Source organism: Heptranchias perlo, unplaced genomic scaffold (genome assembly GCF_035084215.1).
Source record: "Heptranchias perlo isolate sHepPer1 unplaced genomic scaffold, sHepPer1.hap1 HAP1_SCAFFOLD_44, whole genome shotgun sequence".
Classification (NCBI taxonomy): Eukaryota; Metazoa; Chordata; class Chondrichthyes; order Hexanchiformes; family Hexanchidae; genus Heptranchias; species Heptranchias perlo.
The window spans coordinates 3,390,737-3,405,390 of record NW_027139453.1 but is presented as its reverse complement, the minus strand read 5'-3'; the positions used below and the strand labels follow the sequence as shown (position 1 = coordinate 3,405,390).

Sequence of the window (14,654 nt, the reverse complement as noted above, 5' to 3'; positions counted from 1 at the left end):
TCAGTGTCTGAGCGAACAATTAGTGAATTGTTCCATCCGCGAGGAATGGAGAGCTCCCTCCGCCGGAGAACATATCTGACAGCGGGAAATCGGCATTAGAAAAGAGGAAGGGGCAGAAAAAGTTAATTTAAATCAAATTGACACGACATGAACCTTACCTTGTTCCCGCAAGTATTTTCCGCCTCGCAATGTCCGTGTAGATTTGACAAATTATATCCTTGTTATTTCAATGTAATCAATCGACTGCAAGTTCTTTGCATTATTTTAGCAGTTCACAACTTGAGAATTTGATCTAATCCTTGTTATGTGAGATTCAGAGCTCCGCCCCGTGTGAAAGCTGCTGCCAGACATCAGGATGGATTTCAACACAAACATTCCTCATGTGTTTCAGAACAGGGAGCGGCCTTTCTGGTGGAATCAAATCGAACCGGGTTGACAATTCGCTGCCACGTCAATTGTGAACAAAGATGGTGATACATTTTACTTTTTCTCTTCTTGTTAAAGAGAAGTTCGGTAAAACAGATATTTGGTGAGAAATAAATAGTTACATTTGCATCAGGGACATTGTTCACTGAAGTCCCATCGATTTTCTGATGTTGGCGCTTTCAATCCTGTGGCCAAGAGCCAGTGTTTCGTCAGTGAGCAGAGGAGAGGCGATTTCTGCAAGTGAGGATATTAACCATTAAACCGCCGAATTAAACTATTGTGAAGCATCAATCAGATCAATCACTGGGGGAATGGACAGTATGGGTAAATGCTGGGTTTATATATCATTAAATACATAGTTACATGAACAGCGTGGTTAAATGGTGGGTTTATATATCATTAAATACACTGCCAAATGGACAGTGTGGGTAAATGCTGAGTTTATATATCATTAAATACACTGTTAAATGGACAGTGTTGGTAAATGGTGGGTTTATATATCATTAAATACAATGTTAAATGAAGTGTGGGTAAATGGTGGGTTTATATATCATTAAATCCTCTGTTAAATGGGCAGTGTGGTAAGTGGTGGATTTATATATTGTTAAATACGCTGCTAAATGGACATTTTCTTAAATGGTGGGTTTATATATCATTTAATACAATGTTAAATGGAGAGTGTGGGTAAATGTTGGGTTTATATATCATTAAATACACTGTTAAATGGACAGTGTGTGTAAATGGTTGTCTTATGTATCATTAAATACACTGTTAAATGGACAGTGTGGGTAAATGGTGGGTTTATATATCATTAAATACAATGTAAAATGAAGTGTGGTTAAATGGTGGGTTTATATATCATTAAATACAATGTAAAATGAAGTGTGGTTAAATGGTGGGTTTATATATCATTAAATACAATGTTAAATGGACAGTGTGGGTAAATGATGGTTTTATATATCATTAAATAAACAGTTAAATGGACATTGTGGGTAAATGGTGGGTTTATATATCATTAAATCCACTGTTTAATACACATTGTGGGTAAATGGTGTGTTTATATCATATTAAATACACTCTTAAATGGACAGTGTGGGTAAATGGTGGGATTATTTATCATTAAATGCAGTGTTAAATGGGCAGTTTAGGTCAATGCTGTGAATTTTCACATTAAATACACTATTAAATGGACAGTGTGGGTAAATGTTAGGTTGATAAAGCATTAAATACACTGTTAAATGGACGGGTTTGGTAAATGGTGGGTTTGCGTGTAGTCAGGGTGTGTTAATTGAAATTTCTAAAATGATAAAAGGATTCAATAGAGAATTACATCGAATTACATAGAACATATGGCATTGTAACAGGCCATTCGGCCCAACATGTCCATACGACACACGAGACTCCACCCCCTACTTCTTCTATCCCTACGACCATATCCTTGTATTCCTTTATCCGTCGCTTGTTTATCTAAGTTTCGTAAATGCATCTATGCTCGTCGCTTCAACCATTCTCTGGGTGAAAAATTTCTGCTGAATTCCCTATTGGATTTACCCCCAGAACCCTCTGCTCCTCTACCCGATTTAGACACTTATTATCCAAGCAGTTTGTGGCCCCCTTATTTTTCCTACTAAAATGTAATACCTCACACTCATTAGGTACAGATAATGCATTTCGTCTGATGGAGGAGTCCAGAACAAGGGGACACAATATTAAAATTAGCACTCGGCCGTTCAGGAGTGAAATCTGGACGCACTTTTTTCACACAAAGTTTACTGGAAATGTGGAATTCCCTCCTCCAAAAGGTTGTGGATTCTGGGTCAACTGAAATTTTCACGGTTGATAGCGGCAGATTTCTTTTGTTCACGGTGTGAAACGAAATCGATCAAGGGCAGGTAAATAGAATTCAGGTTGCAGAGCGGTCATGATCTAATTAAATGGGAGAACAGATTCGAGGGGCTGAATGGCCTACTCCTGTTCCTCTGTTCTTATATTTAAACATGTGCTGGATTCCGGAATTTGGCGAATGTGAAATTTAATTAGAGTTTCTGTACAATGACTTCAGCAACTGGAGTGTTTACACGATCCCTTTACATGGTTGTATCGTAGTATCATAATAGGTACATCACAGGAGTCCTTTCGGCCCATGATGACTGTGCTGGCTCTTTGAAAGAGTTTTCCAATTAGTCCCTTTTCCATGCTCTTTCCCCAACGCCCTGTAAATTTTTCCTTCAAATTTTTATCCAATTCCCCTTTGAAATTTACTGTTGAATCTCTCTTTTTGCCCCTCTTATTTCCACTTTTTTTTTAGATCTCCTCTGTTCCTTCTGTATTCAGCCTGGTTCACTCCTGTATTATAAACCTTACATTCGTCATAAGCCTCAGTTTTCTGTTTCATTTTAATATCTCTCTCTTTAGTCATCCAGGGAGCTCCAGCTTTGGATTCCCTTCCTTTCCCCCTCGTTAGGATGTGTCTGCACTGTGCCCGAACCAAGTAGGCTCTGACTGGCTGTTTTTATTCAAGGCAGAGCTCCATCGGTTCTGAACTTCGCAGAATTCCAGGGGATTAAAGATCAGATAATCGGTGCAAGAGAATCGAAGGTAAACTTTGTTAAAAATAGTTTTGTAAACACTCCCATTGTTCCACCCTGTGTCCAGTCAGAATTAAACAGTGAAACCCCAAAACCAACCTGCGATTTTATTACGTGGCCGGTAAAATTTCAGTCCAAGAGATTCTGTATCTGTAGATTTTAAATACTAAGTTCCTGAAATTGATGCTTTTTGTATCTGCCGAGATGCTGAACTGATGTGTCGAGGATTCTGGATCACAATTCACCTCCCCTCACCCCCCAAACCCACGTTATCATAAGAATCTTGTGCAGTCGATAAACAAGGAGACAGGTCAGGACATCGCACTCTCTGGCGCCGTTTCGGAGTCTCCGCCTCTGTCGGGCGAGTCCCAGCAGTTCTCCCGCACCCACCTGGCAGAACAAGGCAATACTTGCACAGAAGGTTGTTTTTTAATATGTGTGTTTGACAGTGCAGTCCTTCTAACTCATCTGCTTTAACCGCAGCAATGCACAAACACAGCCTGCCGGCTCCGGGCATTTTATTGGTGCATTTTGAAGTACCCCTTCTACCGTGTTCTGGATTGTGCCGAGATTGCCTGAATTTACCCGCTACTCGGGGAGAAGATTATGTACTGGGTTGTTCCTGTCCGTCATTACTTTCCTTTAATTCCTGTCGTCACTTGTTCAATGCATTATTTACCAACATTATCAGGAAAGATTTAAGAGGCTGTGGCTCTGTTCTCTTTTAAGTTGAAGACGGAGAGGTGACCTGATTGAGGTCTTTAATATTCGGAAGGAGTTCCATAGGTCCGACCTAGAGAGGATGCTACCAATTGAGGGCGGTCCAAAACTAGAGGCCATGAATATAAGATAGTTACTAATGACACCAAGATATAATTCAGGAGAGACATCTTATAGAATAGCGAGAATGTGCAATTCGCTTCCACGTGGAATGGTTGAGGCGAAAAGTGCAGATGCATTTAAGGGGAAGGTAGATAAATACACGAGGGGGCTAGAAATAGAAAGATAAGTTGATAGGGTGCGATGCAATAGTGTGGGACAACGCTAGTGTTGAGCATAAATCCAGGCAAAGACCTGTTGGGACAAATGGGCTGTTCCTGAGCTGTAAAATGCTATGTAATTCAATTAATATTTTTATTACACCAGCTCTTTCATCAACACAGTTGCAGTCAGTAATAAAAACCCTATATTGAGCAGGGATACTGTCAGAATTATCAGCCCTATAATGAGCAGGGATACTGTCAGTAAAAACAGGCCTATAATGTGCAGGGATACTGTCAGAATTATCAGCCCTATAATGAGCAGGGATACTCTCAGTAATAACTGCCCTATAATGAGTAGGGATACTGTCAGTAATAACAGCCCTATATTGAGCAGGGATACTCTCAGTAATAACAGCGCTATATTGAGCACAGGTACAGTCAGTAATATCAGAGCTATATTGAGCAAAGGTACAGTCAGTAATATCAGCTCTATGATCAATACAGGTAATCTCAGAAGTATAAGCTGTATACTGTCAGTTGTATCATCTCTATAATCAACACAGATACTGTCAGTAGAATCAGCTCTATAATCAATACAGATCCTGTCAGTAAAATCAGCTCTATAATCAATACAGATCCTGTCAGTATATCAGCTCTATAATCAATATAGATACTCTCAGTAATATCAGCTCTATAATCAGTACAGACACTGTCAGTAATATCATCTCTTTAATCAGTACAGATACTGTCATCAATATCATCTCTATAATCAGTACAAATACCGTCATTAATATCAGCCCTGTAATCAGTACATACACTGTCAGCAATATCATCCTTACTGTCATTAAGAGCAGTTCTAAAATGAGTACAGATACTGTCAGTAATATCATCGTTGTAATCAATACCGATACTCTCATTAATATCAGCTCTATAATCAGTAGAGATACTGACATTAATATCAGATCTGTAATCAACACATGTCCGTAATATCGGCTCTATAATTAATACCGATACTGTCAGTAACATCAGCACTTTTTAGTTTCACAATTGCTATGCTGAGATATGAACTCACGATCCGAGCGCTGTTCTATTACCAATAGGCTTGCACTTTGAAACAGTCTCGAATCGCCAACATGCCACATTCATTCGCCACATTATATCAGGGACTCTGAGTTCGCTCTGATGCTCAGACTCGGGATAACAACACCTCCCCCCACACCCCGGTTTTCGTGCCATTCGGTGGTTTCTTTCCCACATAAACCGGGTAAGAAGAATCCAATCCCTTTGAACCCCAGATCCCCACTCCTCATAAAGGGTAGAGTGGATTAAACCTCCTCCCGCACTGAGGGGCCAATCAGAGATTTATGAATCCATTCTCATCCCACACTGAGAGGCCAATCAGAGACCCGCACTTTCCAGCAGCCACCGGGAACCCTGGGTGTTGTCACTCCCCCAAACGCAGAAGCAGAGGAGACAGAGGGGCATTCTGCGAGAAGTCAGCTCAGTCACCTCCACTGAACAGTGGGTAGCAGAAGAAGCCCTTCAGTGACTACCAGGAGGAAAAGCATCCAGCAAAGGAGACAGAGGGGCATTCTGGGAGAAGTGGTCTCAGTCACCTCCACTGAACAGTGGGGAGCAGAAGAACTGGTATCGAGGAGCAGTTAAACCCGAAACACAACACTTGTGTTTCCCTCCCTCCTCCTCCAACCAAAAAAAAGTGGCACTGTGAGGAGGGCAAGCAAGTTGACTAGGAGGAGGATCGAGCTACTGCAGCTGCTGGAGGCACGAAGTCACAGCCAACAGGTAAGTAATTGGCTGGTGGCTGGTAAGCTGTTTTTCTTTCCTTTTTTATTTGACATTGTAGTTGTTGTTAACTTAATTTAAGGGTTAAGTCATGGCACGAGATCCCAGAGCCGTGTCATGTTCCTCTTGTGGGATGTGGGAATTCAGGAATCCTTCCTGTGTCCCTGGTTCCTTCACCTGCGGGAAGTGTGTCCAGCTGCAGCTACTGTTTGACCACTTGACGGCTCTGGAGCTGCGGATGGACTCACTTTGGGGCGTCCGCGAAGCTGAGGAAGTCGTGGACAGCACGTTAAGTGAGTTGGTCACACCACAGATAAAAATTACTGAGGGAGATAGTGAATGGTTGACGAACAGACAGAGGAAGAGTAGGAAGGCAGTGCAGGGGTCCCCTGCGGTCATCTCCCTCCAAAACAGGTATAATGTTTTGGATACTGTTGGGAGAGATGGCTCACCAGGAGAAGGTGACAGCGGCCAGGTTCATGGCACTGTGGCTGGCTCTGCTGCACAGGAGGGCAGGAAAAAGAGTGGCAGAGCTATAGTGATAGGGGACTCGATTTTAAGGGGAATAGACAGGCGTTTCTGCGGACGCAACCGAGACTCCTGGATGGTATGTTGCCTCCCTGGAGCAAGGGTCAGGGATGTCTCGGAGCGGCGGCAGGACATTCTGGAGGGGGAGGGTGAACAGCCAGTTGTCGTGGTGCATATAGTTACCAACGATATAGGTAAAACACGGGATGAGGTCCTACAAGGTGTCCTTGTATAAGAAACTCAAAAATGTAGTATGCAGCGAGAGCAGGTAATTCGGAAAGCAAATGGCATGTTGGCCTTTATTGCAAGGGGGTTCGAGTACAAGAGGAGGGAATAATTACTACAGCTGTACACGGCTTTAGTGAGACCTCACCTGAAGTATTGGGTCCAGTTTTGGTCTGCTTATCTAAGGATGGGTATGCTTGCCTTGGAGGCGGTGCAACGAGGGTTCACTAGATTAATTCCTGGGATGAGAGGGTTGTCCTATGAGAAGAGATTGAGCAGATTGGGCCTGTACTCTCTGGAGTTTAGAAGAATGATAGTGATCTAATTGAAACATGTAAGATTATGATGGGGCTTGACAGGTTAGATGCTGAGAGATTGATTCCCCTAAATGGAGATTCTAAAACTAGGTTGCATAGTCTCAGGATAAGGGGTCGGCCATTCAAGACTGAGTTGAGGATGAATTTCTTCACGCAGAGTGTTTTGAATCTTTGGACCTCTCTACCCCAGAGGGCTGTGGATGATGAGTCATTGAATATATTCAAGGCTGAGATCGATAGATTTTTTGAATTGTGATCAAATTCCCTCCTATCTCCTCTCTGACTTCATTTAACAGCCTCGGGTGCGTTATTTCTCAGTTCAGTGACTTATCCACCTCGGCTATTAAATTCAGATCCAAATCCTTTTCTACAGTTATCTCGAAATATGGTCCCACACTGTTACAACAACATTTTCACATCTGCCATCACTTTTAGAAACTAAAGGAAATGTGTTGTTTCTCCCCAAAACCTCATCCATCACAGCCCAATCTTATAGATACTAGATCACATCTCTCATCAATCTAACTTTCCAAATGTGTTTGTAATGTTTTGTAGATTCACAGACATAACACACAATTAGAACACCAATTAATTGGACTGTTGACCTGTTCTCGTTTTTCTTTGCTTTTAATATTCAGTTACGTCTTCTTTCACGACTTCAAAACCTCCTTCCTTTTTCCTGCTCATAAATTTTCACTATTTCACAAATCTTCTGTTCCTGCTCCAACAGTTTTATTATTTCCACTCTCTAGTCTCAGATCCGGATATTTCACACGATCCAGTCCTATCAGGTGAAACCCTCCCACTGCTCTATATACCCAGTCTGTTAAACCGTTGTTGTTTGTCGGTTCAGTTCGTAACCGTCCCTCCACTTCGTCCTGAACTAACCCTGTGGTCCCAAAAACATGAACCCTTCCCTCCAGTTCCATCCCTGCAGCCGGACATTGACCTGCCTCATATTGTCCTCCTTAAGCAGCCCAGCGCAAAACAATCCAGAGATCACCACGTTAAGGCCTAGTTTTTCAGTCTAGAGCTCAAATGTTAATATTCCCTCTCTCAACGGAGCTCTTTCCTTGTTATTGGTTCCGGCCATGACTATTTTCCGCTCTGCTTTCCTTCCCAGAGAGTGTCCCACCTGTTCCAGGAAGTTCTTCGCTCTGACACCAGGAAGGTAACTTACTAATTGGGACTGCATAGAGCTGCCGAAGAATTTGTTTATTCGCCTGACAATCGCTCTCCTATTCATGTGCCCAACTTGCCTCTCACACATGCCCCTACTCCCTGGTTTCACACTATTATTCAGAAGGAGCATCCTGCGTCGCTGTCGCTATCCACCTTACAGTCGAAACACCAGATATCTATTGGACAGTTCCAGCACTGAGATCCCTCCACCTATGACTGCACTGGCCCACTAGATGTTCACTCACTTCCCCGTATCTACACAGTATCTGCTCGGTTTCCTCTTCCTGAGTGAGCTGTAGGTTCTTGCTCGTGATCAGTACCCTTTATCAGGATATAATTGATATTGTAAAGATTGATCTGTACCTACCGGTGACTATTCTCATTTTTGTTGATGAAGTTGGATCTTCTCCCCTGTTTGGACCTTCAGCCATGGTGGTGACAGGCGTTCCAAGATTCTGCTGCTCTGTAATAAATATATTAATAGGAGGGTTAGACGGAAATATTAAGATGAGAAGGATAAAACGTCGCCTTGTCGCGATATCAAGTCCCTACTCCCCCATCAGCACAACAATTGTTAGCTCTGGGATCGAGCATTTCCCGACCGTTACCAACAATTCTCCACATCAGGTGCGGCACAGACAGCTGCCCAGGGAAAACCAATGAGTCCCGCAGATCTCCACAACCAGTTCTAGACGGCCGAGATTCTGCACTGGGAGCACCCATTGGTAAGATTTAGTCTCCGTGCAGGACAGCACCAGACTTATCCCTGAGCTGGTGAATATTCTGAAGAGCAATATGGAGCGAGGTGATGAGTTCAATGATTCTTCACTCGGTGTTACCCAGTCTGGCGCTATTGTATTATTTTATTCACAGATTTGTTGCAATTTTTTTATTTGTTGAGTTTTGATATTAAATTCTGGCATTTTATGAACCTGATATCTACCTGCATACACAATACGGAGCTGGGTGTGATTTCTCTGCTCTCTATGGGTAGTGACGTTGTCCGTGTGTTCATGGAGATGTGTTTTGGTTGGTGCTTCCATTTGAATATATTTACCATATCTCTCACGGTATCAGCACCTGACTAACGTTTGCCGATGACACAAAGATTGGTTGCATTGTAAGCAATGTAGATGAAAACATGAAATTACAAAGCGATATTGATAGAATAGGTGAATGGGCAAAACTGTGGCAAATGGAATTCAATGTAGACAAATGTGAGATCATTCACTTTGGATCAAGAATGGATAGAAGAGGGTACTTTCTCAATGGTAAAATGTTAAAAACAGTGGATGTCCAAAGGGACCTCGGGGTTCAGGTGCATAGATCATTGCAGTGTCATGAACAGTTGCAGAAAATAATCAATAAGGCTAATGGAATGCTGGCCTTTATATCTAGAGGACTGGAGTACAAGGGGGCAGAGGTCATGCTGCAGCGATACAAAACTCTGGTGAGACCGCACCTGGAGTACTGTGAACAGTTCTGGGCACCGCACCTTCGGAAGGGCATGTTGGCTTTGGAGGGAGTGCAGCGTCGGTTTACTGGAATGATACCCAGACTTCAAGGGTTAAGTTACGAGGAGAGATTACACAAATTGGGGTTGTATTCTCTCGAGTTTCGAAGATTAAGGGGTGATCAGTTCGAAGTATATCAGATATTAAGGGGAACGGATGGGGTGGATGGAGAGAATCTATTTCTGCTGGTTGGGGAATCTTGGAGGTGGGGGCACAGTCTAAAAATTAGAGCCAGACATTTCAGGAGCGAGATTAGAAAACGTTTCTACACACAAAGGGTGGTAGAAGATTGGAACTCTCTTCTGCAAACGGCAATTGACACTAGCTCAATTGCTAAATTTAAATGTGAGATATATAGCTTTTTGGCAATCAAAGGTATTAAGGGATATGGGCCAAAGGCGGTTATATGGAGATCGATCAAAGATCAGCCATGGTATTATCAAATGGCGGAGCAGGCACGAGGGGCTGAATGGCCGACTCCTGTTCCTGTTTTTCCTATGTTTCCGAATTTTACACCGTTCAATAAAATTAACACTAATGTATAATGTTATCAATCGTGTAATCTTAAACTGGTGCTGCACAGTTATCTTTGGATTATCTTTAGGGGTCTTACAATCTCAAAAACCACCACAAATATATAAGTTGTCGATTTGAGGGCTGTTTTACAATCATAATTCTCCATTGTGTGTGTGTCTCTCTGTGTGTGCGCAAAGGCAAGAGCAACAAATTAAACTAACAGTCCCGGTGCTTGCCTTTCCACACTGTCGGAATGTAAAAGCGATTCATCTCGGTCAGTAAATTTCTATAAACTATAGTTGAAGTTTTCTCGAGCATAAATGTGCAGCCAAGATTGAGACCTTGTAAGATGCAGTTATCTGTTGTTTCAGTCACGCTCACACTAGTGTAATAAACGGACAACAGCAACAAAAACTTACATTTACACCTACACTAATTACATTAGTTTAATCAAATACAAGATTCATTTGAGCAGTTACTTCCTTTTTTATATAAAGCCTAGAGATCGGGCCCTAAAACCTGTTGGTAATTTGAATGGTTACTTTTTATGTAAAGATTAGTGATGGACCCTCCGACCTGTTGGGAATTTCAGTAGCTACTTTTTCTAAAGATTAGTGATGGGCCCACCTACCTGTTGGTAATTTGAGTTGTTAGTTTTATTTAAAGATTAGTGTTGGACACTCCCACCTGTTGGTAATTTCAGTGGTTAATTTCGTTACAAAGACTTGAGATGGACCCTCCTTCCTGATTGTAATTGGAATTGTTACCTTTTCGATAAAAAATTAGTGGTGAGGCCCTGCTACCTGTTTGAAATTTATGTCGTTACTTTTTATACAAAAAATACTGATGGACCCTCCTACCTGTTGGTAATTTAGATTGTTACTTTTTATATAAAGATTAGTGATGGATCCTCGTGCCTGTTGCTAATTACAGTAGTGACTTTTTATTTAAAGATTAGTGATGGATCCTCGTGCCTGTTGCTAATTACAGTAGTGACTTTTTATATAAAGATGAGTGATGGACACTCCTGCCTTTTGGTAAGTTTCTTTTATGAGGACGAGTGATGAGGCCTCCAATCTATATATATTGGAAGTAACTACTCAAATTATCAAAATTAACGATCAGGATCCTCCTTTCTCTGTGAAAGATGGTTTCAGCCCTGAGGCTGTTTCTCTTTAAAACAGTCCTGCAGTTTACTTCTGCCTGAAGGGAGAGGCCTCTTTTTCTTCAGTTGAGCAAATCTAACAACCAACATCCTCAATAACTTATTTTTCGAAAAAAGGTGAAGTCCTTGCTCCATTCTCCCACCTAATTCGCATTAAACTAATTAATTATAATTAATCAGGAGCAAGTTTTGTCTCCGATTTTGTTCCTATCCTGTGATTGGATGGCGTTCAGTCCGGCCTCGGGTCAGCTGCGGCTGATTTCCCATGTGTGCGGCAGAGAGCGATAATCGGCCATTGCGAATGTGTTAACCCTTTACTGAGCTGAACTGTGTGTTCGATCAGTCTTTGATCAGTTAAATAAAAGTGTACCGGGCACATAACGGTTCAGTGAGTAAGAAGAGCAAGTTTCACAGTTACAAATAAATGCACATGAAGTGAGAAAGGCCAGTTTCCCTTTCCTGTTTACTGAATATCAAATTCTAACATGGGGAGGAAACACCGCTGGACTAAGATGATGCAAATCTCCAGAGTTCGTGTTACTGCTTTCTGTCCTGTAACCGCTTTAAAATGTGTCTGAGCGGAGATTGGTGGGGTCCAAGAAGGTATAAGCCCTGAATTTCTAGGTGTAAAGTAGCCACCCTTCAGTCAGTGTTTGAACGAACAATTAGTGAATTGTTCAATCCGCGAGGAATGGAGAGCTCCCGACGCCGGGGAACATATCTGACCGCGGGAAATCGACTTTAGAAAAGAGGAAGGGGCAGAAGAACTTAATTAAAATGCAAATTGACATTACATTAACATTACCTTGATCCCGTCTTTCAATGTCCGTGTAGATTTTACAAATTATTCCTTGTTATTTCATTACACCCAATCGAGTACAAGTTCCCTGCTTTATTTTAGCAATTCACAACTTGGGAATTTGATCTGATCCTTGGTATGTGAGATTCAGAGCTCCACACTCTGTGAAAGCTGCTGCCAGACATCAGGATGGATTTCAACACAAACATTCCTCATTTGTTTCAGAACAGGGAGCGGCCTTTCTGGTGGAATCAAATCGAAGCGGGTTAACAATTCGCTGCCACGTCAATTGTGAACAAAGTCAGTTATAAATTTTACTTTTTCAAATTTGGTTCCTGGGAAGTTCAGTAAAGCAGATACATGGTTCGAAATAAATTGTTACATTTGCATCAGGGACATTGTTTGCTGAAAATCCCATCGATTTTCGGATGTTTGCGCTTTCAACCCTGGGGCCCAGAGCCAGTGTTTCGTCAGTGAGCTGAGGACAGGCTGTTTCTGCAAGTGAGGACATTAACCGTTTAATCTCCGAATTAAACTCTTGTTGAGCATCAATCACCTCAATCACTGGGGGAACGAGTACTGACATTCCACAGTTATATTTATCAGAGTAAATATTCAGCAGATACACCAGTTACATTGTTAATTCCGGAAAGGACCATTCCTGGACTGTGATTGGTATAAGGATTGGATTTCCCCCATTTTCAGAGGGTTCACAGACAGAATACAAAAACAACTCCACGGGTTGGAAGTGTCCAAAGAGAGAAAGTATTTGAGCACAGACTGTGGTGATAATTCCGAGGGACGGATTGTTGTGATCAATCCCAGGGACAGATTGTGGTGATAATTCCGAGGGACGGATTGTTGTGATCAATCCCAGGGACAGATTGTGGTGATAATTCCGAGGGATGGATTGTTGTGATCAATCCCAGGGACAGATTGTTGTGATAATCCCGAGGGACGGATTGTTGTGATCAATCCTAGGGACAGATTGTGGTGATAATTCCGAGGGACGGATTGTTGTGATCAATCCAAGGGACAGATTGTGGTGATAATTAAACACTCTGTTAAGTGGACAGTTTGGGTAAATGGTGGGTTTATATATCATTAAGTACACTGCTAAATGGACAGTGTGGGTAAATGTTCAGTTAATATATCATCAATTACAATTTTCAATAGACAGTACTGGTAAATGGTGGGATTATATATCATTAAATACACTGTGAAATGGACAGTGTGGGTAAATAATGGGTTTTTATATCATTAAATACACTGTTAAATGGACATTGTTTGTAAATGGTGGGTTTATATATCATTAAATACACTGTTAAATGGACAGTGTGGGTAAATGGTGGGTTTAATTATCATTAAATACACTGTTCAATGGACAGTGTGTGTAAATGGTGGGTTTATATATCATTAAATACAGTGTTAAATGGACAGTATGGATAAATGGTGGTTTTATATATCATTAAATACACTGTTAAATGGACATTGTTTGTAAATGGTGGGTTTATATATCATTAAATACACTGTTAAATGGACAGTGTTGGTAAATGGTGGGTTTAATTATCATTAAATACACTGTTCAATGGACAGTGTGTGTAAATGGTGGGTTTATATATCATTAAATACACTGTTAAATAGACAGTGTGGGTAAATGGTGGGTTTCAATACAATTAAATACAATGTTAAATGGACTGACAGTCCCTGTACTGATTATCGAGCTGATACTGCTGACAGTATAAGTTTTGCTGAAAGAGCTTATGCGTCTGAGATTACCTGTATTGATCATAGAGCTGATATTACTGACAGTATCTGTATTAATTGTAGAGCTGATATTATGAACAGTATCTAATCTGAATATAGAGCTGGTATTACTGGCCTTATCTCTGCTGATTTTACATGTGATATTACTGAACGTACCTGTACTGATTATAGAGCCGATATTACTGACAGTAGTTGTATTTATTATCGAGATGATATTACTGATTATATCTGCACTGATTATAGAACTGATATTAATGACAGTACTTTTATTGATTGTCGAGCTGATATTACTGAAAGTATCTGTCCTGATTTTTTAGAGCTTAATAGTGAGAGTATTTTGACGCTTATAGGGTTGTTCTACTGAAAATGTCTGTTTTGATTATGGAACTGATATTACTGACTGTATCTGTGCTAATATGACGCTGTTATTACTGACTGTATCTCTGCTCAATATAGCGCTGATATTACTGACAGTATCTGCGCTAATATGTCGCGGTTACTAACTGTATCTCGGCTCAATATCGCACTGATATTACTGAATGTATCTGTGCTCAAAATAGCCCTGCTTTACTGACTGTATCCCTGTTCAATATAGGGCTGATTATTCTGACAGTATCCCTGCTCAATATTGAGCTGTTACTACTGACTGTATCTGTGTTGATAAAAGAGCTGGTGTAATAAAAACATTCATTGAATGACTTAGAATTGTCTTGCTCAAGAACAGCCCATTTTTCCCACATGTCTTTGCCTGGATTTATGCTCCACACGAGCGTCCTCCCGCACGATTTCATCGCACCCTATCAATTTATCTTTCTATTTCTAGCACCCTCGTGTATTTATC

The 14,654-nt window shown here is 41.2% G+C and overlaps 1 long non-coding RNA gene across 12 annotated transcripts in view; it reads right to left on the bottom strand.

The window, feature by feature from the left end:
* The window catches only part of LOC137312934 (uncharacterized), a 146,850-nt gene that overhangs the window by 121,265 nt on the left and 10,931 nt on the right, over window positions 1–14,654 (bottom strand). For 9 of the 12 annotated variants that reach the window (XR_010960919.1, XR_010960912.1, XR_010960918.1 and 6 more), the window contains 3 exons: window positions 12,053–12,288; window positions 8,420–8,515; window positions 159–660 (listed from right to left, as the gene is read on the bottom strand). This is a non-coding gene — a long non-coding RNA (uncharacterized lncRNA). The remainder of the gene's footprint in view (window positions 1–158; window positions 661–8,419; window positions 8,516–12,052; window positions 12,289–14,654) is intronic. The other 3 variants (XR_010960922.1, XR_010960915.1, XR_010960921.1) reach the window with 3 other exon arrangements.